The sequence below is a fragment of the Tenebrio molitor genome, chromosome 3, assembly GCF_963966145.1.
Source record: "Tenebrio molitor chromosome 3, icTenMoli1.1, whole genome shotgun sequence".
Lineage (NCBI taxonomy): Eukaryota > Metazoa > Arthropoda > Insecta > Coleoptera > Tenebrionidae > Tenebrio > Tenebrio molitor.
Genome location: NC_091048.1, coordinates 10,157,851 through 10,180,506, shown reverse-complemented (window position 1 = coordinate 10,180,506; position 22,656 = coordinate 10,157,851). Strand labels below are relative to the sequence as shown.

Here is a 22,656-nt window from a genome sequence, read left to right as displayed (position 1 = left end):
TTACGGATAATACTATCAAGTAATAGTGTAGTGCTTATCAACATAATTACCGGCGTCTCGCCTCCGCATTTTGACTTTTTTGTGTTTTATGTTCTGTGTCAATGTTAAGGAATTTCCTCACGATGTGACATGAGTATAATAATATACCTTTTTGAATTTCAACCACCAATGTGTTCTCTAAGTCCAAAATTTTTAAATTTTTAAAAAGAGATTGCGGTACTATTCCTGTTGCTGAAATTATAAATGGTAAAAAACGAAAAAGATTTCTCATAGCAACGGATAGTTCTAAATATTTATTAATTTTTGTATTATATGTCTGTGTTATATTGTGTGAATTTGGAACAGCTATATCTAAAAGATATGCTTGCTTTTGTTGTTTATTTAAAATAATAATGTCTGGTCTGTTATGCTGAACTTATTTGTTGTTTTAATATTAATTATTATTATTATTATTATTATTATTATTATTCTTTATTAGCCCAACAGTTGTACAAAACAACCCTTTATAGGACACAAATACAAAGAGGAAAAAAAAAAAGGCTTAATACATATAACAAAAGAACATGAAACTAACCAAATAATTATGTTACTATGTGAAGAACAGTTCACAGTAAAGTTTACCTAAATAATTAATTAATCATTCTTCTATGATTGGCTAACATAAAATTGTTGTAATTTATAAACTATGGACTTCAAAAAAATATTTCTTGTAAAATTTTCATCAGATGAAAAAGGAGAACTCGTGGTTAACGGCTGATACGCGAGTTCTGGCACACCCCGTATGTTATGTTACAACAATGACCGAATATTTTTGGACTTTTTAACTTTTCAGTGTCAGATTTGATTTATAAAAATAAAACAGTCTAGCAAGTATTGCTTCCCTGTTGTAACTCACCTACCGGACTCAAATTGATCATTTCCTAAAAAAAGCCCATTTGGCTTATATAACTGCCAATTTTGTCAGAAATTTTGTTTTTCATGGAATACATAGCAGCAACGAACTAACTTTACCTACAGTTCATAGAAAATCCCATCCCATTACGGTATCTACATTACCTGATTCGACTTTTCCTATAATCCACAATGTAACTTAAATCCCCCTTTCTGCTTTTATCTCGTTTTACCTGGAAATTACTTTCTTTAAAGTCCTCGTCTAGAAATAGTCAATTTTGACTTAAATTGTAAATCATTTTACAATAGGACAGTCAACCGTCTTATAACTACCATAATACCCTCTAACTTTATTGCCCCTGTGTTGTGCAGTGCCGACTCAAGGAAGAGCAAACATCAGGTAAAATAACAGCCCCTATTTATTTATGGAATTATTTATGGTAGTTATAAGACGATTTTCTCTCCTATTGAAAAATGATTTACAATTTAAGTCAAAATTGACTATTTCCGGACGAGGACTTTATGTGATATTCGTTCACTTTCAAATTTTTTACAATAAGAATCGTTTTTGTCATAATGTCGAAAGTTACCGACAAATTAAATAAATCTGTGCGGAACTTTAGAAGTCTTATTTTTTCAAGTGATGCTTCCGTGTTCTTTTTTTGTAAGATCTGTCAAAAATCAGTGAATTTTGAGAAAATGTATTTGATTGTTGTAAATGATGTTTTTTTTTTCTATAATGTACAGTTTACATGATAAGTAAATGATAAAATCACTGAAACAATAATACTTATAGCAACATTTAATTTTAAATGTTTATCTTCGCATTGTTAATGCCTTTTTCTCTGCCTATTTTAGGCCGGTATTTATAGTCGGCAACTCAAGTTCAACTTGGATAAGTTGTACTCAAGTCCTGAGTTTTGCTCAAGTCTAGATCCGTATTATAGTCATTATTTCGGCTAAACTCGTAAAAGTTAGACTTGAGTCTTACTCCAGTTTCGTTTGAGTCGAGTTGCCATGGTTATACCATACACCTTGTGAGTTGTGACAGCTTGTTTTGAATTCTTTTGCAAACTGAAAATCCCGTATAGTTTAGAGGAGAAAATTCTGTTGGGTTCTCTCATACACGATATGGAAGAGGCAATAGAAAACAAAAAGCAGATACAGTTTCGGTAGAATGAAAAAATAGTGTTTAGGAAAGGATTAACACCCAGCTAACCAGAGAGTACTACAGTACGCACGGCGCAGCAATTGAAAAAACTGTGAACCAATATACAATACAGGGTATTTCACGAGTGATAATGAGCCTAACGGAATAATAATAATAACTACATTTCCGAAAAAAGCTGGCTACTGAAATTAAAATGTCCGGCTTTTTTTGAAAATATATTGTGGGGTGCATTTTGTATTCCGTTAGGCTCATTATCACTCGTGAAATAGCCTGTATCCTGTATTCAAAATACGTTGTTGACGTATAAGTAGTTGGAACTTCTTCTTCGTAATAAAGTCATAACAATCTTCCATCCTGCGATAAATAAGTATTTAATGCTTACATCTAAAATTCAGATTTAAACATTATTGCCTACCCATATATGTAATTGAAACGAAACGAAAAAGAGGAAAACAAATTCAAATTTTGTTCTTGGGAATTGTAGATGGCGCTCATTAATAGGTAACCATGGTAACCATTAGGCAACCAGTCATGGAGTGTTCGTCCAGTGCAGTGCACGTGTTTTTGTTTTGGTGCATAACTGCATTGTGCATTGGTGAATTGAAACCAAATGTGGTTCAAACAAACAGTGAGAGAGTGTGAGAGTGAGAGTGCGGTAAGTTATTCTTTTCATATTTTGTTTATGTTCATTATTGATTATATCTTACGGTTAAGATTTACTGATTGCCAATGTAACGCGGGTAGCGCCATTTCTTGGTTATGTTAACTTTTTGTAAAATTGAAGTTTTTGCCGAACGTATTTATTATTTGTTGTGTTGTATTTTACAGAATGAACTGTGCCGAGCAGCGGACCGTTGTGTGTGGTTTTTTAGAGATGAGTTATCATTCAAGATTTGGTATTTTGATACCAACAAATGGAGGCATCAGGTTTGGAAGTCACTAAAGAACACCCAAAACAATTAGCAACTCACCACTGAATGGTAAGTTTTTAAGTGTTTGATTGTGGCTTTCTAAGAATGTGATAAATATGTTCAGTAAGTAAGTAGGTATGTATCTAATTATTGCAGGATTGTTGCAGTAAATATTGGAACATATTGACCTGTGATATTGACAATATGTCCATTATTTGACATGTCAATTGCAATGTTTGTAAGAAACTACTCAGCATTTGTGTAGTGTAAGATACCTCAATTAGATTTCAAGAAAGCGAAAGATTTACCCAACGAAAGATATATGACTGGAGGCAGTGTTAACTTATATGCAATATGTCACACAGATTTGTATACTAGGGCCAAGTACAAAGACAAGGTTGCCAACAAAACAAAATATGTATACCAAAATTGGTAACTGTCTTCCAAAGCTTTTATAATCTTTCCAAAATTTGACTTCATAATATGTATGTGATCACCAGTGTTCGGACAGATTTAGGCGATTTAAGTAGTGCGGCACAGTACTTGCAGGTCGTCGGACCCAATGTAATTTTACGATTTAATAATGGTTTGTCTGTTTTTTGAAGCAGTACAAGACTCGACGTTATTATTTGATAATTTATTTTTTACTTTACTACCTTATCGAATTTTATTCAAATAAATTCGCTAAACACTTGGAACGCCACCGGATATTGTGTCCGTCTCACGCTGAATAAAAACGGAACAAAAACTCGGCAAAAACCATACAGTCGACCTGTTCAGCGATAAACACCATCGCAAGTCGTTTTAACTAGCATTATTCCGTGCGCTGATTGTATTATTTTATAATATGAAACCACATCAATTGTGAGCGATTAGTACTTGGGCTAGTTGGTTAGCGTTTTTGCATGCAATTATATTAGGAACTGATTCTCCGCTTCCTACCTAACGCCGGTTTGAGGTGATCACATACGAGTACATACAGTGAGTTTTTTTTAATACTGGCCATAGGGTTTTACACACAGACAATTAAACTATAGTAAGACTGTCGTCAAGTGGGATTACAATTTCGGAGACGCGCTCAAGTGGCGCTGCCCGAGCGTTAGGCCAAACTAATGTATAACAAGTTGCATATCTGACTAGTTTCTGTATACCTAGTTGCCTATTTTTTTTTTCAATTTGATTTAAATTGATACTTATTTAAAAAAATAAAAACGACTAATTAAGAATTAAACATTTTAATACAAATTCTAACATATACAACAAATTAGTAGTTCAGTAAACGAGTTTGTGTGTAAATTGGGATTTTTTGGGCATGAGTGGGCTAGTTTAAAAGGCGAGTGAAACTGAATTGAAGGGTAGCATTAGTTCAATCATTTGATTCTGCGTTAACTTTTAAAATTTCTGGAGATAATTTTAGAATCGTGCAAAAGATTTTTTAATTTGGAAATTGTTTTTCGCTGATATCGGTCCATATAATAAATGTTTCTATCGTTTGAAGTAAGACTACTAACTTTCTTGCATTCAAGTACTTGCCACACACTAGAAGATTTTGTTGGGTGTCTATTTTGGGCCTTGGGCATAACAGGAAGGATTAGATTCTCTACAATGGGATTTTCAGTAATCGTAGAATTTTCAATTTGTTCAGCTGGTCTAACATTGTTTATTGAAGTTTGTTTCTCTTCACGAAGAAAAATCGACGGCAGGACGTATTTATGGGGTTTTGTTTTTTGAGTAAAGAAATTGTTGCTAAAATGTTTCTCGAAAATAAAGGCATTATCTGTTTTGAAGGGTGGTGCAACATTTACCTAAAACTTCTATCCGTCGTTTCCTTTGTTCTTCTAATTTTTGAAATTTAAAATGTTTATTTTTTATCGCCGATTTTGTTGTTTACAAAGCATTTATGTTTAATTTTTCCCATATCCAAATAAATAAAATAAAAATTGCGATCTGAAAAACCATATTTCGTACTTTTTCAAAAAGAAAAAGATAACTTGCCAAATAAAAAGATAACGAAAAATTATCTCAAGATACTGGTTTGGAGTAATTTATTTTGTAGAACAATTTATAAAATTTATTGACTAAACCTTGACAGAAATTAGAAAATTCAAAATTACTGATGACATTATTAATTAATATTCAAATCAACCTTCCTTTTTAAACGGAAATTCCCGATCGGATTAACGAGTAAATTCGGTAATTTAGTTTGGCCTAACGCTAGAGCAGCGCTAGTGTTGTCAGTGTCTCCCATGTTTTATACGGGTTTTTGAAAGTCTTAATTCTGTTGATGGTCTGTGGTTTTACATGCTAATTTTTCAACCCCCTGTTAACTTTTGTTCCGATAAAAATATTCAACCATTTTTGGAACAAAGTTGGAAGATTTTTTAAACTATCGGATAGATTACAATTTAATATCCCAAACTGTCGAAAAAGTTGTGAAAAAAATATTTTTTAGGGCGCCGAAATAATAGTACGTCGAGCGGCCGCCAGAGTAGCGCCATTGTCGGCTCAACCATGGCCTACTAAATCTGAACTGCGCTGCGCTTATTACGGCCGTAACAAACTAGCTGAATGATTGATTCGGACATGGCCAACTGTATCAAAACGCTAGGCGCTTATTATGGCCGTCCCACTCGATGATTTCTCCGTAAGAAAAATTGTTCTTGTCATTTAAAAAAATCGTACGTACAGTAGAGAGTTCAAGTGACGATTATTTGAACTAAGGGACAACGGATGACAGAAGACAGAAACGTCTTTTTTTTTAATTGGTTATGTGTATGTCCATGTCAAATACTTACAAGTAAATAAATTAACAGCAAGTGTTAATTGCATGCAGTAGCAAAATGGTAAAAGTGTAAAATAAGAAACATAGGTAAGGTAGCTTTAAAAACCATAAAAAAACTACAATTGCTTCAAAATATCAGACATAACCTCAAATTGTTGTAATTCGAATTTACCTAGTATTTTTTGAATAAATTGTGTTGTTGGATAATGTGACTCGTGTCAGCATTAGAATAAGTGAGCACATTAAAAAGATTGTCACCTATGACAAAAATTCAACAAGAAAATGGTAAATTTTCTAGAATGGAATAAAATTTTCATGGTTGCAGAGGATAACCCAAAAGGACTTAATAGATATAAAGATTTGCCGGCCCAGCTAGCAAATAAGTTACCAGAGGCCAAGAAGACATTTACCAAAAAGAAACATGTACTGTATACTCAGTTTAAAAAAACTGTAGCTATGCTTACTAGAAATACTGGTATGGATGGGTTCCTGAGCCCTGTCTACTTTGAGTAATCGTGCAGTAACTAGAGGTGTCCATATAAATGTATGTATAAATGATGTATAAATTATTTTGTAATCATTTATTTATAGCCATCGAATCATTAACTACCTAAAAGTAACTGTATAGCAAATATGAGGAAAATGCATATGGGAGGATCTGACACAGGATGAGATTCTAAATTTATAATAAAAGCTTTAAAAAGGTATTGATACATTTATTTGTAGATATTTATAAAATAAAAGATTACACAGTAATTTGCAAAAATAATTTTAAGACATCTGATTTTATAAATTATAACAACAAGACTGGACTTACTAAAGAAGCTGTTCCTTCTAAATTTGTAACTGCTACTTTTTTTTAAATTTAATCATTACATCTTAATTATGTTACATTAAATGTTGAAGTTGTTAAAGAATCATGTTTATCTGCAAGCAGTTCCAAAGATGTTCAGGTGAATTTAATTTCTGGAGTACAAATTTCTGATTTACAATACCATAATAAAGTTTTAAAACTAAAATTAAAACCAGCGAACGACCGTTATTCAAAAAGTTTGGAAAAAATTAAAGATCTTGAACAACTACAAAAAAGTACCATTAAATCAGATTGTATCTGTAAACATTGACACAGAACATAATAAAACAACAAAGTCAAAATGTGGAGGCGAGACGCCGGTAATTATGTTGATTAGCACTGCACTGTTACTTGATAGTTAATATCCGTAATAGTGTATGTACTCCGGGAAAATTGCCGGGTGGTGGAGGGTTGATAACAAAATTTTAAAGGATGCTGATAAATGTGATCCCTAAGATGTATTTCTCGCGGACGCCATCAGAAACTATAAGCAAAAGAGTTTGCGATGATCTGAGGAATCAGTTCGTAAACCTTGTTCACGTTGAGTTGAACATTTCAAGGTAAAAATATTTAATTTTTTGGCTCTGTAATTATGTTTTGTAAATAGTGACATGCAGCTAACCAACATAATGCGATTTAGCAATGCTTAATCCAACGGGAACGGTGTTGACCTGCATGTCACTATTTACAAAGCATAATTACAGAGCCAAAAAATAAAATTATTTGACCTTGAAATTGTCAACTCAACGTGAACAACATATATATGTATAATTTGGAGATTTTTGTCACCTAAGGGATATGAACACTGTCGCAAACACTTATTGAAGCTACCATCAAAGGCCACTCTTTCAAGATGTATGAGCAGATGTGGCACTTCCAATGATTTGTGTAAACAACGCTTACTTGCAGAAATGTCACTCTTTAAGGTACCTGTTGAACGACTATGTTCACTGATCAACGATATGTCAATTAAAGAAAAAAAATTCTATAATAAACTTGAAGATAAAATATATGGTTTGGATAATATCAAATTTGAAACCATTGGTGAAAGACCTTGCACAGCCAACAAAATGCTCTGCTATGTTATCCACGGGTTATCAACTAGATACACCATTCCTGCAGGGTACTTTTTCCATTCAACATTAACAACGGCACAATTTTCTACTTTAACCCTTCAAATTTTCAAACTTTTAACAGATTGTGGTTTCATTGTTCTTCGGCTTGTTACTGACAATCATGCATCAAATGTAGCTTTATTTAAAAAAATTTGCAGTGGAACGTTAAAAAATCATATTCACCAGCTATTCCTAACCTTTTCTCCACTATTTCTAAGGTTTGATTACTGTCATTGTATGTATAAAAAATCCAAGATTTTAGATCACGACATGTCCTCATCTACAGGTGTTATATCTTCTACATTCTTAAAAAAAATGTATAATCTTCAAAAAGGACTGCCAGCAAAACCGGTTAGATACTTAACCAGGAAACATTTGTATCCAACAAATTTCTAAAACATTACCTAATGTGTTGCGAGCTATTCAAATATTTTTACCTGCTATTACAGCATGACTAAAATTTTTATCGGAAGCAAGACAGGAAGACTTTCAGAATGTTGAGAGCTCCATTTTGTACATGGAAAATATATATCGTTTCTTTCAAGTCCACAACGTTTCTAATCGAACATATTATATTCGTTCTTTGGACAACAATGTTCCACCCTATGCTGATATTACAGATGAAAGGTTGCACTGGTTAGATCTCACATTTCGAAATTATATTAATGACGTCCAACAAAGTTCCACAAGTGCAGGAATTCAAGGATTATCTAGAGAGACAGCTAATGCCTTAAATTTACTGCAAAAAACACTTGTCTTTGTGTTAAATTTCTTTTAAGTTAAGCAAGATTCTATTACGTTTTAACTCGACGTTTAGTTCAGATGCAGTGGAAGCTATGTTTTCCCATGTTCGTCTGAAAGGTGGCTCTAATGATGCACCAGACGCAATGGCGGCAGAATATGCCCTACGACGAATTTTACGTTGTGGCATTGTTAAAGCTTCCGCTTCTTCTAACATGGCTGACAATATAGAATATACTAGCTCTGTACCTACAATTTAGACCTGATAAGGCAATAGAACTAGAAAATTTAGAAATTTCGGTATTCTACCCAGATATTTATAAGTCCAAATTGATAGGTTATCATTTCAATAATTACCCGACAATAGTAGTTTTTCGGCATCGGTTGCGTTTTTAGCTGATTGCATTATTTAAAAAAAAAATAGATGACCAAATCAACTGTGATACATGTCTAAACCCACAACTTTCCTGGTCCATTACTAAAACTTAAAGTCTACAAAATCGTGGAAATTTGTTGGACTGATTAAAATGTTGTCAGATATTATTCCTAAAATTTTATTACCCTTCTTGAAGTTTACCAAAATCACTGCACATTTATCAAAAATTATTTGTCCTGCACTCTTGAAAAATATTAAGTATGTATATTTAATTGCGAAGATCACAAGTCAATTATGTGACATGGTTGTTACATGATCAGCTAAACCCATTATTGATAAATTGATAATATATGTCGAGAGAGAACAGATCCTTAAAAAAAAAGTTTAGAATTTAAACCTGCTAGAATAACATGAATTTGACTGCAGAATTAATTACATAAAGCCAAATATGTACATAGATTAAGATATAGAAGAAACAAGAAAATTGATTTGGCGTTAAATAAGAAGTCATGAGATTTTGTATGTAAAATGAAATTTACTGTGATTAACAAGAGATGACTAATAATCCAACAAAATAAATAGATGAGTTGAACATATTATAAAAATAAACTATAATTTTAAAATTTTTCTGCTGGTGGGTTTGTTGTGAAGATTTTTTTTTTTAAGCAAATCCGTTCGTTCCAAACAAATATTGTTTAAAGCAGGTTTTGCTGTTGCTTTAATTATAAAGTGACATACATGGTTTTTATGCGGAAGGCAATTGAATAATTTATTTTCTTGCAACGGTGGGTATAAGATTTCCACCAGTTGCTGGCAAGTTTTTTCGGATGTTAGTAAAGGTAAAATTTTTTCTATCAGATCTGCTATTTCCTTTATAATGCCTACAACATTTGGACTAGGATAAGTGAGACTGCCGCGATTTTGGAGAGCTATTAATCTCAGCAAAGGTCCTGGAGTCGTAGTAGTGGCCAATAATGGTGAAAGGCATTCATCACAGTGAAATTTGTCATCTAGCTTTTTTAATATAAATCCTGCTAAAAAAGCTACAGATGCTGAATATATATTGTTTACAGGCGTAATATTGTTCCTACGGAGATTTTGTATTTTTATTTTTACCTCTATTGGCAATATCAAATCTAACGCGGTCTCAGTTTCCATTGTGTGTCTAAGATCTTGCCTAGGTAGTTCTGCAGAACTGACACAATCAACATTTCCAGCAATATTTGCCGACTTCGAACTTTTAATAATACCACACCGTAAGATCTGCCTTAGTGCATATTCTGCTCCTCTTGCATCTGTGGCATCATTAGATCCTCCTCGAAGACGCACATGCGAAAACATTGCTTCTATAGCATCTGAACTAAATGATCTTGTCAGAACATAATAGAATCCTGCTTCTTGTAGGAGGAATTTAATGCATAAGTGTGTACTCTTTGCAGTAAATTGCAAATCATGTGCTGTTTCTTTTGAAAATCCTTGCATACCCACATTAGCCGAAACAATTTGTATTTCGTCAATGTACTTGGTAAATGTTTCTTCTAACCAGTGGAGCCGTTCATCAGAAACGTTAATGTAGGGAGCAATCGTGCTATCTAAAGAACGTATATACTGTGACCTACTCGAAACATTATGCACTTGGAAAAAAACATACATATTTTCCATAAATGATACAGTGCTGCCTACGTCTGCAAATTGTGGATCTCCACTCTCTTTTAAAAATCTTAAGGATGAAGTAACTGCAGGTGCAAACACCTGAATAGCCCTCAGTACATTCATTTTATCAAAATTTGAGGGGTATAAATGTTTACTAGTTAAAAATCTCACAGGTTTTATAGGCAATCCTTTCTGTAGATTATGTAGTTTCTTTAAATATGAAGAACTGATAACGCCTTCGGATGAACACATGTCGTGGTCTAGGAATAAACTTCTTGCGTTTTTAATTGCATGACAGAAATCGAAACTAAGAAATAAGGGCATGTTTGGCAAAAGAGGATGGTCAATACAATTTTTTGGAGTCGTTCCATTAGATAGTTTTTTAAATAGAGCCACATTAGAAGAAAAATTGTCAGTGACAATTCTCAACACAATAAACCCACATTTAGTCAACATTTCTAGGACTTGCATCGTTAAAGCGTGGAAAGTGTTGTTTACTAATGTGGAGTGAAAAAAATATCCGGCAGGTATACAATATCTTGTCGACAGCCCATATATTACGAAACAAAGCATTTTATTGGCAATTTTTGGGTTTTTGTTAATTGTTTTGGACTGACAATTATCAAGTCCAAAAATGTGATCTTCAGATCGGCTATAATGCATTTTTTCTTTTATTGACATATCGTCAATAATTAGTGAACAAATTCGTTCTACAGGAACTTTAAGCTGAGCTATTTCTGCTTGCAAACGTTGCTGGCACAATTCCGTTGACCCTTTGTATTCAGTCACATACCTCGATATTGTATTTTTTGATGGTAATTTGGCCAAATTATTTCTACAAAATTCATACCCTTTAGGTGAACAATATCGCCAAATAGTACACATCCGAATTGTCATTTCAGTCCAACGAGGTGACCTTTTTGTATAATTATTGATGAGATCCATTAAAAATAATGCCTTTTGGTCAGAATTTTCAACATCCTCTGATATTTTATTAATTATTTTTCGAACATGACTTTGTTTTTGAATTTCAACTTCCAGATCATTAACTTTGGCCAAACATTTTGAATATTTACAATTTAAATTTCTTAATTTACGTGTTAAGACCTTGCAGTGATACCGTAAATTTTCAAGTTCGTTGGAAGGAATGGAGATGGACACTTGCACAGACTTACTGGAATTTGTTTCAATGATGGGATCTGGTTCAAGTTGTGGAACATCGGAAATTTCTGGCGTAAGAGGGATATTCTACAAATTAAAAAATCAGTGTACTTTTCCATAAAATCTACCTATCTTTTATTCTTTTCATTCGACAAAATTTTATACTTACAAATACGGACGGCGCTGCTCCTTTAATTAGGCGACAAGAATTTTGTGTTTTATAACAAACATTTTCCTCAAAATGATTAAAACATATAACAGAATGATCTGTTATATTTGAAATATCTGTATAAAATATGATAAAAATAGTATTATTACAAATTTGTTGAGTTTTTGAAAAATTACCACAAAATTCTGCAATAATTGCAAGCCATTTATTTCTTTCATCGAATTTTCCTGGCAATTCAAATAGTGGGCTATTTTTATTACCACACACAATGCATTTTCTCCCCATTATTATATTAAAATTAATGATTTCAATATAGAGAATGAAAAAAAATGACAATGTCAATGTCAGACACTGATTTTTCCGAAGACGAATATTTACCTTCGAAGTAAAGTCCTCGTCGAAAAATAGTCAATTTTGACTTAAATTGTAAATCATTTTACAATAGGAGAGAAAATTGTCTTATAACTACCATAAATAAGGAGGGGTTGTTAGTTTACCTGTTGTTTGCCCTTTCTTGAGTCGGTACTGCACAACAAAGGGGCAATAAAATTTGATGGTATAATGGAATTATTTATGGTATTTTCTTTCCTATTGTAAAATGATTTACAATTTAAGTCAAAATTGACTATTTTTTGATGAGGACTTTACCCATCCAGTGGAAAATTTGCGGAAAAACTATCAAGATTTCCGGAAAAAAGATTCGATAGAAGCAGGACCATCAAAAGAATATGTATCCTCTGGAAATGTTAAGAAAAACACTAGAAAAAGTATGTTGTCAATGTGACAAATCTTTCAATGTGAAAAAGGACTTAAAATTCATAATGGAAGAATACATAGACCTCAAAAATAGTAAATAAAAGCTTTGTTCGAGTACTCAGCTCTAACGATACTTTAGCGACATTTGATGATGAAACTTTGAAAATTCTTAAATCTAAACATCCACAACCGTCCCGAAAATTAATATTTCCAAATCTAAACCTTACTGATTGCCATATCTTAAGTGTCAATGAAACTGAAGTCAAAAAGGCCATTAATTCATTTCCCTGTGGGTCTGCTGCAGGCATAGATGGTTTTAGACCACAGTTCTTAAAAGATATGATATCTGTTTCTGCAGGTGAAGCAGGACAAAGAGCATTATCATCAATTACCTTGCTCTGTAATTTTCTATTATCAGGAAAAATAACTAATGAAATTTGTCGTTTCATCCTCGGTGCTTTTCTTTGTGCTTTAAAGAAAAAAGATCGTGGTATTCGCCATATTGCCATTGGTAACATTTTTCGAAGACTTGCAGCAAAAATTGGATGTTATAAAGTGTAAAGCGATCTACATTCTTATTTGACACCAAATCAACTTGGAGTTGCTACAAAATTTGGTTGTGAAAGCTGTATTCATTCAGTCAAGACATAGGTATGTTCATAACCCAGAAAATTTTGGAAAAATTCTTTTAAAAATTAACTTCTCAATAATGCCTTTAACTCTGTCGAAAGAGATAGTACTTGTATGTTGCAACAAATAAAGGATAAAACCGTCATTATTTCCTTTTTTGGATCAGTGCTATAGAGAACCTTCATACCTTTTCTTTGAAAACGTTTATCGATTTCATTGGCGCAAAACTTATAAGTATGAGTCCGGAGATTCTAGAGCAAAATGTTTCTTCTACCAAAGAATTTCTGGCAATTCAACGTGGAAATGCTGCAAGTATTTTAGCCACTCTACCTTATGCAACTCTACTCGAAGAAGTGCATTGTTTATGATTTATATAACTATATTTAATTTATTGTTAATGTTTAATTAATTGTTGTTTCTACATAATAATAAATTGCTCACTCTTTAAAAAAAAATATATATACATATAAAGAAAGGGCAAAGACAATAGGGAGTTATTGCCCTGTCTACGCTAAAATAAGGTTACCTTAAATTCATACGTTATTTTGTTCGAAATATCGTGTCCCGTTATGATTTTAGTGTTACGAGAAAGAATTTAGCGGGCTTTGCCTAAGTTTAGCCTTACCGTTATTTAGGGCGAAAACTCCCTATAATAACAACTGAGAAGTTTTGACAATTTCGTTTTCAAATTATAGTTCGTAATGTTAATTTAGGGGGCGCCACTGTACGTACGCTCCACGGGCTACTCGACGGGAACACTTTTTCATACGAAGTGGGACGGCCATAATAAGCGTTTAGAGTTTTGATACAGTTGGCCATGATTCGGATAACCTCAAAAAATCTACCCTTAACTAGCGCCATCTCTTTAAAGATATGAAACTACAAATCAACTAAATTGCCACAATAATTTAAATTTCCTTGAATTTCATCACGGTTGAAGTACTAACATGGGAAAATAATGCGTTGCATGCGGAGAAAATAACAACAGTTATTTTCAAATTCCCAGCAACCTCCAAACCAAATCCAAAATTAATAAAATTATAAAAAAAAACTAAATGAAACATTTCACTATGATACATGTCTCTTCTTTATTATTTACAGCAACTCCAGGACCCTTGTTACGATTAGTTTGGCTTCAAGACCGTGGGGTCTGTAAATTTGTGGGGCTTTTAAAAAACTTTGCTAATATTGCCACACAAATTTTATAATATTTAATTCCAAAAAATCCTTGTCAACCACTGGTTACTACTTTGCATCCACATTTAATACAGAATTTCATATTTACCTGTGATAAACACAAAGATAAAATTTATTATCCAATTAGTAATGAAACCAAATTTAAACATTTGTTTATTTAAAAAAAACAGATTAATATAAAAACGAAATCCATTCAGAATAAACTCACAAGTAGGAAGGTTGTAAAATTATAAACTTACGAGAAAGGTATTGTCTTCCTGCAGATAGATAGTTTTACTTTTAATTTTTCTACTGTGCTCTATCCATTTTCAGATTTTGCAATTCCATTTTATATTTAAATATTATGTTTCATAATTTGATTATTGTAATTATTAGGTATTCTTACGTTCATGAAACGTATTCGTGAAAATTTATTTTGCGTCAAAATGACAAAATAGAAAGTGTTAACCTAACAAAATAAACACGTTATGTGATTGTGATTGGATAATTTCAATTCAAATTACATGTTTCTTTTCCATTTCGCTAACAGATGGAGTTGGTTAAGGGTAGATTTTTTGAGGTTAGCGGAATCAATTGCACCATTGAAAATCTGAGCTTTGTTACGGCCGTAATAAGCGCAGCGCAGTTCAGATTTAGTAGGCCATGGCTCAACCAGCACCTGACGATTTCCACTTTTGGACGCTTTCGGTGCGCTAAAAAATATTTTTTTCACAACTTTTTCGATAGTTTGGGATATTGAATTGTAATCTATCCGATAGTTTAAAAAATGTTCCAAGTTTGTTCCAAAAATGGTTTGAATATTTTCATCGGAACAAAAGTTAACGGGGGGTTGAAAAATTAGCATGTAAAACCCTATGGCCAGTCTTAAAAAAAACTCAGTGTATAATTAATTATTCCCTCATTAGACAAAACTGGATATCACTGGATCAGATAAAGGGTAAAGTTGTCTTAGTCATGCCACTTTTTACTTTTTCCTTTATAGTGCCGACTTTTCCATTGATCATAGAACTATCGTATCTTATGGAAAAAATTAATAATTTGCTACCTGCTTACATTGGGTACGATTGATAGATGAGAGAGTGATGGTGGTTAAATAGATGGCGCACTCGTATCCAGTGTTGCCAACTCTAGAATTTAGAAGACCGCTAGGTGACACTTTCCATTCCGCCAGAAATCCGTCAAAAGACAATTCGACTAAATTTTAGACTTAAAATTCAAATAATTCATAAACATTAAATAAAACTGCAGTAAAACAAATTGTAATATACATATTTTTTTATTACGAAAAAAAAAAACAATAAATCACTAAAATATAAAAAATTCAAAAATAACAAAACAATAAGTCAATAACAAACAAAAAATCAAATTATATTTTATTCTAGTTTTTACTAATTTACATAATACCTATTTACTTATTTGTATGTAAGTATTCAGAAATCGTTTGCTAATTCAAATTCAAAATCGTCGTCTGGTTCAAGAGAATAGGTTTCCTTTGTTTTAATTTTTTTTTATTAAGTCGTTGCTTAATGGATAATTGTGACAGCATTTATTAAATCTTTTAAGGCCGCTGCGGATTGTTAAAACTGCATTTAACATTGGTAATTTTAATCTATTTCTAAGTTTGTTTTTTACGACATTCATTTGACTAAACAAGCGTTCTGTTTCTGCGTTTGAATGCGGTAAAGTAAACATCGATATTGCAATATATGTTAATTCCACAAAAATATTAATGCCCTGAGAGTCTTTGTAGCTCAACACTTCTTGCCAGAAGCTATTTGTATCATCTGTACAAGTCCAATGAATTAAATGTAGTTTATTCCATTGGTTTTGGATTATTTCAATTTCATCACTAGTTTTATTGAGAAATTGAAGTAATTCTATGAGATCGGGTTTATTGTGTTTAAGCATTTCTCTAATTAAAACTGTTAAAAATGTGACGCATCTTTGTCTTAAACCAGCCTCATCTTTAAACCCGGATGTCTTCATTTTTTTAAGTTGGTTTTCAAATAGGTAACCTAAATAACAATTATTGCCAAAAAAAATCGTCCAAATTGTGTATAAAAAAATTAAATGTTGTATTTGTTGTAGTTACCTTAGATATTAACGTCTGCAATAAATTCATTAGGTCGTCTAATAGCCTTGTAGGATCGGCATTATTTGATTCAAATCCTTTATTGACCCTGTTAACTTCTGTTAAAACTGGTTTAAGAAAACAATGCATAATTAAAGTAATCTGAGAACATTTGATGCAATAAATGTGCAGTATAACATTTTTCATCCTGGCTCGCTATACCGAAGTGAGTTTTTAACTCGAGCCACTGCGTATATATTTTATTAACCGCTGATTCAATTGAAAGCCATCGGGTAGCGCAAGCACGAACAATTTTTAAGGGGTCAGCTCCATCATTAATAGTGTTGTACAAAGTCTTCTACTGAATTTGTCTGTTCGCAGATTTAGAAAACCAATCATAAGTTTCGCGAATTAAGAATTCCAAGTTTCTGGGTAGCTCTTTTGTAGCAGCTGAAGCTGCTAATTGCAAAGAATGACACACACAACGAATCAATATTAAATCAGGATTGTATTCTTTAAGTTTTAAAACTTTTCTTGCAAACAGCAACTAAATGGTCGGATGATAGAATTGCAGAGTGATTTGCTGTAAACAAGCATATATTTCCTTCAGCTAATTTAGCCCCACTCAATGTAGATTCCTTAGCAAAAGGAATTAAAGTTTGTCCTGTAGTGCCAGATGACAATTTATGTTTCTTAGTTGTGGTATGACGTTTAAGATCACTGTATTTATTGTTAAGAACACAGCCACAAAATTTACACTTGGCGACAGATCCGTTGGTACTTGCCACTTCCATAATCCAATTTTTTAAATTCGTGTCCTACCACGCGCTTCGGAATTGTTGTTGGTATTGACGCTTTTGCATCTTCACGTTCAAATTAAACCAATTAAGGCCGTTCGACTTTTGAACAGTCGATGAGTCGAGCTTAATTTCAACTTCAACCGCGGATTACTAATGAATGAAAACCAGTTTCAGGCCATCTATCCGTCAAGCCAAAACATTTAGCCAGGTAACAGACCAAACCACGGGACCAAACCTACTACCAATTTTAAATTAAAATTTTTAATTTCAAAGGTAATACCGAGTGACTATAAATGATTGAAGGAAAATAGTGGATTGGCAACATTGATGGAGTTGGTAGTCCAAATCTTCTCGTGCATCATCTGACAATCGCTTCTATTTAGGTTAGGTTAAGTCACGAAGTACATTGGCGTTGAAAAAAAGATTACAAAACAATCAACAAACTTTACTAGATATTACAAAATACAGCTAAAGAAGATGTTCAAAGTGTTGACCACCTTGCTGTAAGCAAAGTTGAACTCTGTTTGATAAATTAGTGAAAACATTAATTAACATTTCAGGCCCCACATTTCCTATTGCTTCTTCAATCGCATGCTGCAATTCTTCCAAATTGTTAATAGGATTGCGAAACACAACATTCTTTAGATATGGAAACAAAAAGAAGTCCAGTGGAGTCATGTCAGGTGACCTACTTGGCCACAAACCTGAGCTAATTAAACGTCCTGGGAAAAACTCTTCTAAATAATTTATTGTGGCCCGTGCAGTATGTGCAGTGGCAGAGTCTTGCTGATAATAGCCGTTTGTTAGTTCGATGTCGTCAAGTTGATTTAAAAATGGGTCTACAAGAAGCCTTCGGTATCTCTCCGCATTAATTGTTTCGTGAAAAAAGATCGGCCCAATAATTCGCCTTCGCCACATTGCAACCCATACGCCGATTTTAAGTGGGTGCAGTGGCACTTGAATTATATTATGTGGATTGTGATCAGACCATGTTCTGTAATTTTGTGAGTTTATGAACCCAGACAAATGGAACCATCCTTCATCAGAAAAGAAAGTGATATCTTGCTGGTCAACATTATGAAGCAAATTGTTGTTATACCAATTACAAAACTGGATTCTTTGGAGGTAATCAGGAGGGTGAAGTTGTTGGACCATTGTACATTTGTATGGGCGTAAATGCAAGGATTTTTTCAAGATCTTTCTAGAGGATTCATAACAAAGTCCTGAAAAGAGGGAAAATGTAGGAAATGTTAAGAGAACAGGTCATTTGTCAATGGGAACCTATTTGTTGGGATAAACGACGTATCGAAATGTGAGGATGTTCCTCAACAATTACTTCAACATTTTGCACTACATCAGGTGTAGCAACAGTGGGACGACCAGTAGATTTGCCTTTTCCCACATTACCAGTACTTACAAAGCGTTCAACTATTCGCCCACAGTGTTGTGCAAAATTAGGATATTCGATTTGTTCTTCAGGATAGGTTTCAACAAATTGTTCATAAGCTGACTGCTGTGAATACAGCCAATGGCCATTTTCATTTTGCAATCCACTGCGAAAATAGGCCATTACAATAAATGTGTTGTGCTCTATTGTAAAAACCATTTTTTAAATAAAGTTCGAAACTGTCGATTTAGATCTTTTTGACGTTTGTTTCAATTTTGAAAGTTGCGTGTGTCATACCAACGATGTTGCCAACTAAAGATTTCAAATGTGTCGCCAACATAACAAAATAATTTTCAATCATTTATAGTCACTCGGTATAATCAATAACAATAATTAATCATTAACAATGTGTAATGTTATCTGATCATTTGTGAGTTGCCGCTAATTTTTTTTATTTACCGTCAAAAAAACCGCTAGCCGCTAAATATAAATTCTTCCCGCTAGTAGGGTATAAAATCTACCAGTTCTAGCGGAATAATCGCTAAGTTGGCAACACTGACTCGTACAGGACTCACGGGCGGCGCCACTGAACATTTTATATTTTAAAATAGATTGGCGGGAAATTTAAAAAATGACAATTTTACAATACATATTATAAATTGTTTTTCCTGCAAAAACAGCAAATATTAATTCAACAGCACATTTCTTTCCTTATGTTTTATAATATTTAACTTGGGCCTTTTGCTTAATAAGATCATTCAAATTCCTGTGATCCCGACCTGATAATACTCTATTTACATTGTTAACCCACGTGAAAATGTAAAATTTTACAAATTTTTCACCAAATTCTTCAACAAGGTTGTGGTTATCGCATTTCCACTCAACATCATTAAGGACAAATTTAAATAATTTTTGTTTCAATTTTTTTTTTAATCGGTTGCAGTACACATTTTTGGCAAAAAAAAGTAGTACTTCACAGCTTCTTGAAAAAATTCTTCTGAATTTTGAATTGGCATTTAATAACGCCTTAGCACTATAAGCGCGGGCTTCAACTAATCCGCCTTCTTCTCGGATATTTGTTAATATGTGGTTCCGACACGTTTTACAGACTATTCTTTTCAAGTATTGTTTCCCCATGTAACCCGCCAAATACGAATGTAATTGGGTAGTTATAACATTAATGTTACCCGTAACTTTGAACTCCTCCTCGCCTTCCACAAGCTATTCTGTAATTTCAGGCAAGGGTTCTATACCAGACATATCAACTTGTAAAAATTTTTTTAGCGTGTCCAGAGCTTCGCCATCATCCTCTTGGCAATTGCTGTTAGGCGAATGAGATGATGTAAAATTGTTCAACACCATTGCTTTCTAGTTGGCTGCAAACGCAGAACACATGGGATTTATATTTCTTCCGACCAACACTCTTATGCAAGAAAAAAAAAATCAATTGGATCCTGGTTTAAATTACGAGGACACAAAAACTATACATTAACCCCCAATTTCATAATCGGCCTAAAGTTACTTTAACCTTAAAGTTTACCATTTACCATAGAAACATTGTTGAAACAATCCATTAAAGTCACTTTAAGATAAAGTCGACTTTAAATTTATTATGAAACTGGCCCTAAGTGCTTTTAATTTAAGCCACAAATATCGTAAGCCCCTGACAGTATGGATCCAGTTTTCCACACTGGGGGGAACAAATGCATTTTTTTTTTCTTTGAAATACATTTCACAGAATTGAGAACCTTCAGTGCTTCTTCCCAAAACTGTAAATGTGGGGAATTGGTTTTTACTGCGCAGCGTAATAATTTCCCATTAATGGGATTAATGGAACTTCCATTTACGCTGTCAAATAATTTATCTACAAACAGTAGGAAGTCTGCAGTATCTACAGCAGATTCAGGCACTCCTGCACCTAAAAGAGACATACCTAAATATACACTGAAACTATTGCGATAAAAAAACCTACCTTTACTTGCCAAGTATCGCATTGTTGCTGAAACTCTTTGTGAAAAGACCTGGGCTGCATTCTTAACTTTCATTAATTTTATTTTATCCCGATATACGTGCTACTCTGTTAATCGTGGACACAGTTTAAAGTCGTCAGGTCCAACATCAGTTTCATAAAGTCCTATAACATGGTCCCACTTGGCCACTCTTTCAACATTTGATAAATATTTAAATTTCACATCATATTTCAGCATATTATTTCTGAGGCCTTTTGAGAGGTGTGGAAAATCATACAAATGTATTATTTCATGTCCATTGATGACATACCCATAATACGTGTTTTCCTTGCCATTCTGTAGACACCAAGTGTTTGTTTGTTCTTTGAGTTTTCTAACTGCGGAAACATTTGTGGTATATTGGACACAGTTGCTACCACATTAAAACCAATTTCTTGGAGAGCAGTTATGATTTCCTTAATATTCCTTACCAAGTCTATTGAATTCATACCACCCTTGGTATTGAAATAGGCAATGGGTTGTTTCTATTTCTCAAAAATCTCTCTTGCCATAAAAACCATTACATGGTCTGCAAATTCAGATTTTTTTGTATCCCCTGCACAATGCTGAAACCCGTCAATGTGGTCAGCTTTTGTATTGTAGCTCAAGGCTGCTTCCACTGACATTTCATCAAAGAGTAACGTGCAATATTTGTCCGAGCTTGACATCTTGGAAGTTGATTCTTGTAGTGAATCCATTATTGCCTTGTTAAGTCCGCAGCCAAACGGAATTTTTGATAACAAATTCAATAGAGTCATCCTTGATGGTAAAGCAAAAACTTTACGTAATAATTTATAGCTTTTTGGACTTTGTTTCAATATAGATAACGCAAAAACTTTATCATCAATGCTGTACCTTCTTCCCTTTGGTTCTTTTTGTTGCATTTGTATTTGGGAGATGAGAAAGCGGAATGTCGTCTTGTTTACACGTTTTTCCAAAAGTTCGCCATTTTCTGCAAGTCGCATGGCCTCCTGCAATCTTTCTGCATTGGTAGCATTTTTTTTTCTTTAAATAAGCTGTGGTTGCCAAACGACTTCTTGCTGTGCGGTACAAATATTTTGCTTTCGGAGTTAGTTGAGCTACTCGAGTAACATGCACTCTCTGTAAAAGAGTCATATGTCTTGCCATACCTGCAAAACATTAAATAATGTACACTGGCATATAGTCCATTTTTTAATTACAGTCCGATGTATCAATTCAAAAGCAGAACAACTGTCATATTGCTATTTCTTTTCAACAGAATGTAAACAAACTATTGAATTCTTGTACGTATTGTATTAAGCGTGTCCCACTATGCATCTCGCTTTAGCATGTGTGATTCGAGCAGGAGACACGAGTTGCACGTTTATAACTTTAGCGACGTGAAATTTTTAGGTTACGTTTTAACCACATTATTTGTGATAGTTTTGTTTAATTTTGCTTGAAATATCCTCCGTATGATGCCAACGAAAAGCATGTGGACAGATTCATTTACAGAATTTGGAAATTGCAAAAATAATATTGGAATTGAGCGGAAACTTGCAAGACTGGAAGTTAACGGGTAAGGGGGTAAACTAATTCATGGCGTTGCCGAAACAAAATCTAGGAAGAAAGAAAGACAGTCTAAACGTGGTTCATTAGTTCTGTTTTCAACAATTTTCAATATATCTGACCTATTACTTGATATGTAAATAGTTATCAAAAGAGTTCTAAAGGGAGCGGTTTTTGGAAACACAAAATTAAGACGGAGGAATGAATTTGCAGAAAAACCAAGAAAGCACGAAAGAACACAACTCAAAATCTTAAAAATTGAAATTTGTAATATCAGTCTCATGTTGCCTAAATAAATTTTCAAATATTGGTATATAGAACCATGCACTGCTGTCAAATGTCGAAAGCAGACGCAGGTCATGTCGATTTCTTGATTCGGACTAAGCTCATCGGACTATAATAAAAAAATGGACTATACTTCACTAAGTGATGATTTGGAAAGGTCTCAGATGA

At 33.3% G+C, this 22,656-nt stretch overlaps 2 long non-coding RNA genes across 2 annotated transcripts; both read left to right on the top strand.

The window, feature by feature from the left end:
• The first annotated feature begins 5,688 nt into the window (after window positions 1–5,688).
• On the top strand, window positions 5,689–6,616 carry LOC138126722 (uncharacterized). The gene is made up of 3 exons (XR_011157932.1): window positions 5,689–5,842; window positions 6,081–6,299; window positions 6,347–6,616. It is a non-coding gene; the product is annotated as an uncharacterized lncRNA (long non-coding RNA).
• Window positions 6,617–17,556: 10,940 nt separating this feature from the next.
• LOC138126669 (uncharacterized) lies at window positions 17,557–18,922 on the top strand. The gene is made up of 2 exons (XR_011157914.1): window positions 17,557–17,780; window positions 17,838–18,922. It is a non-coding gene; the product is annotated as an uncharacterized lncRNA (long non-coding RNA).
• Window positions 18,923–22,656: the final 3,734 nt, after the last annotated feature.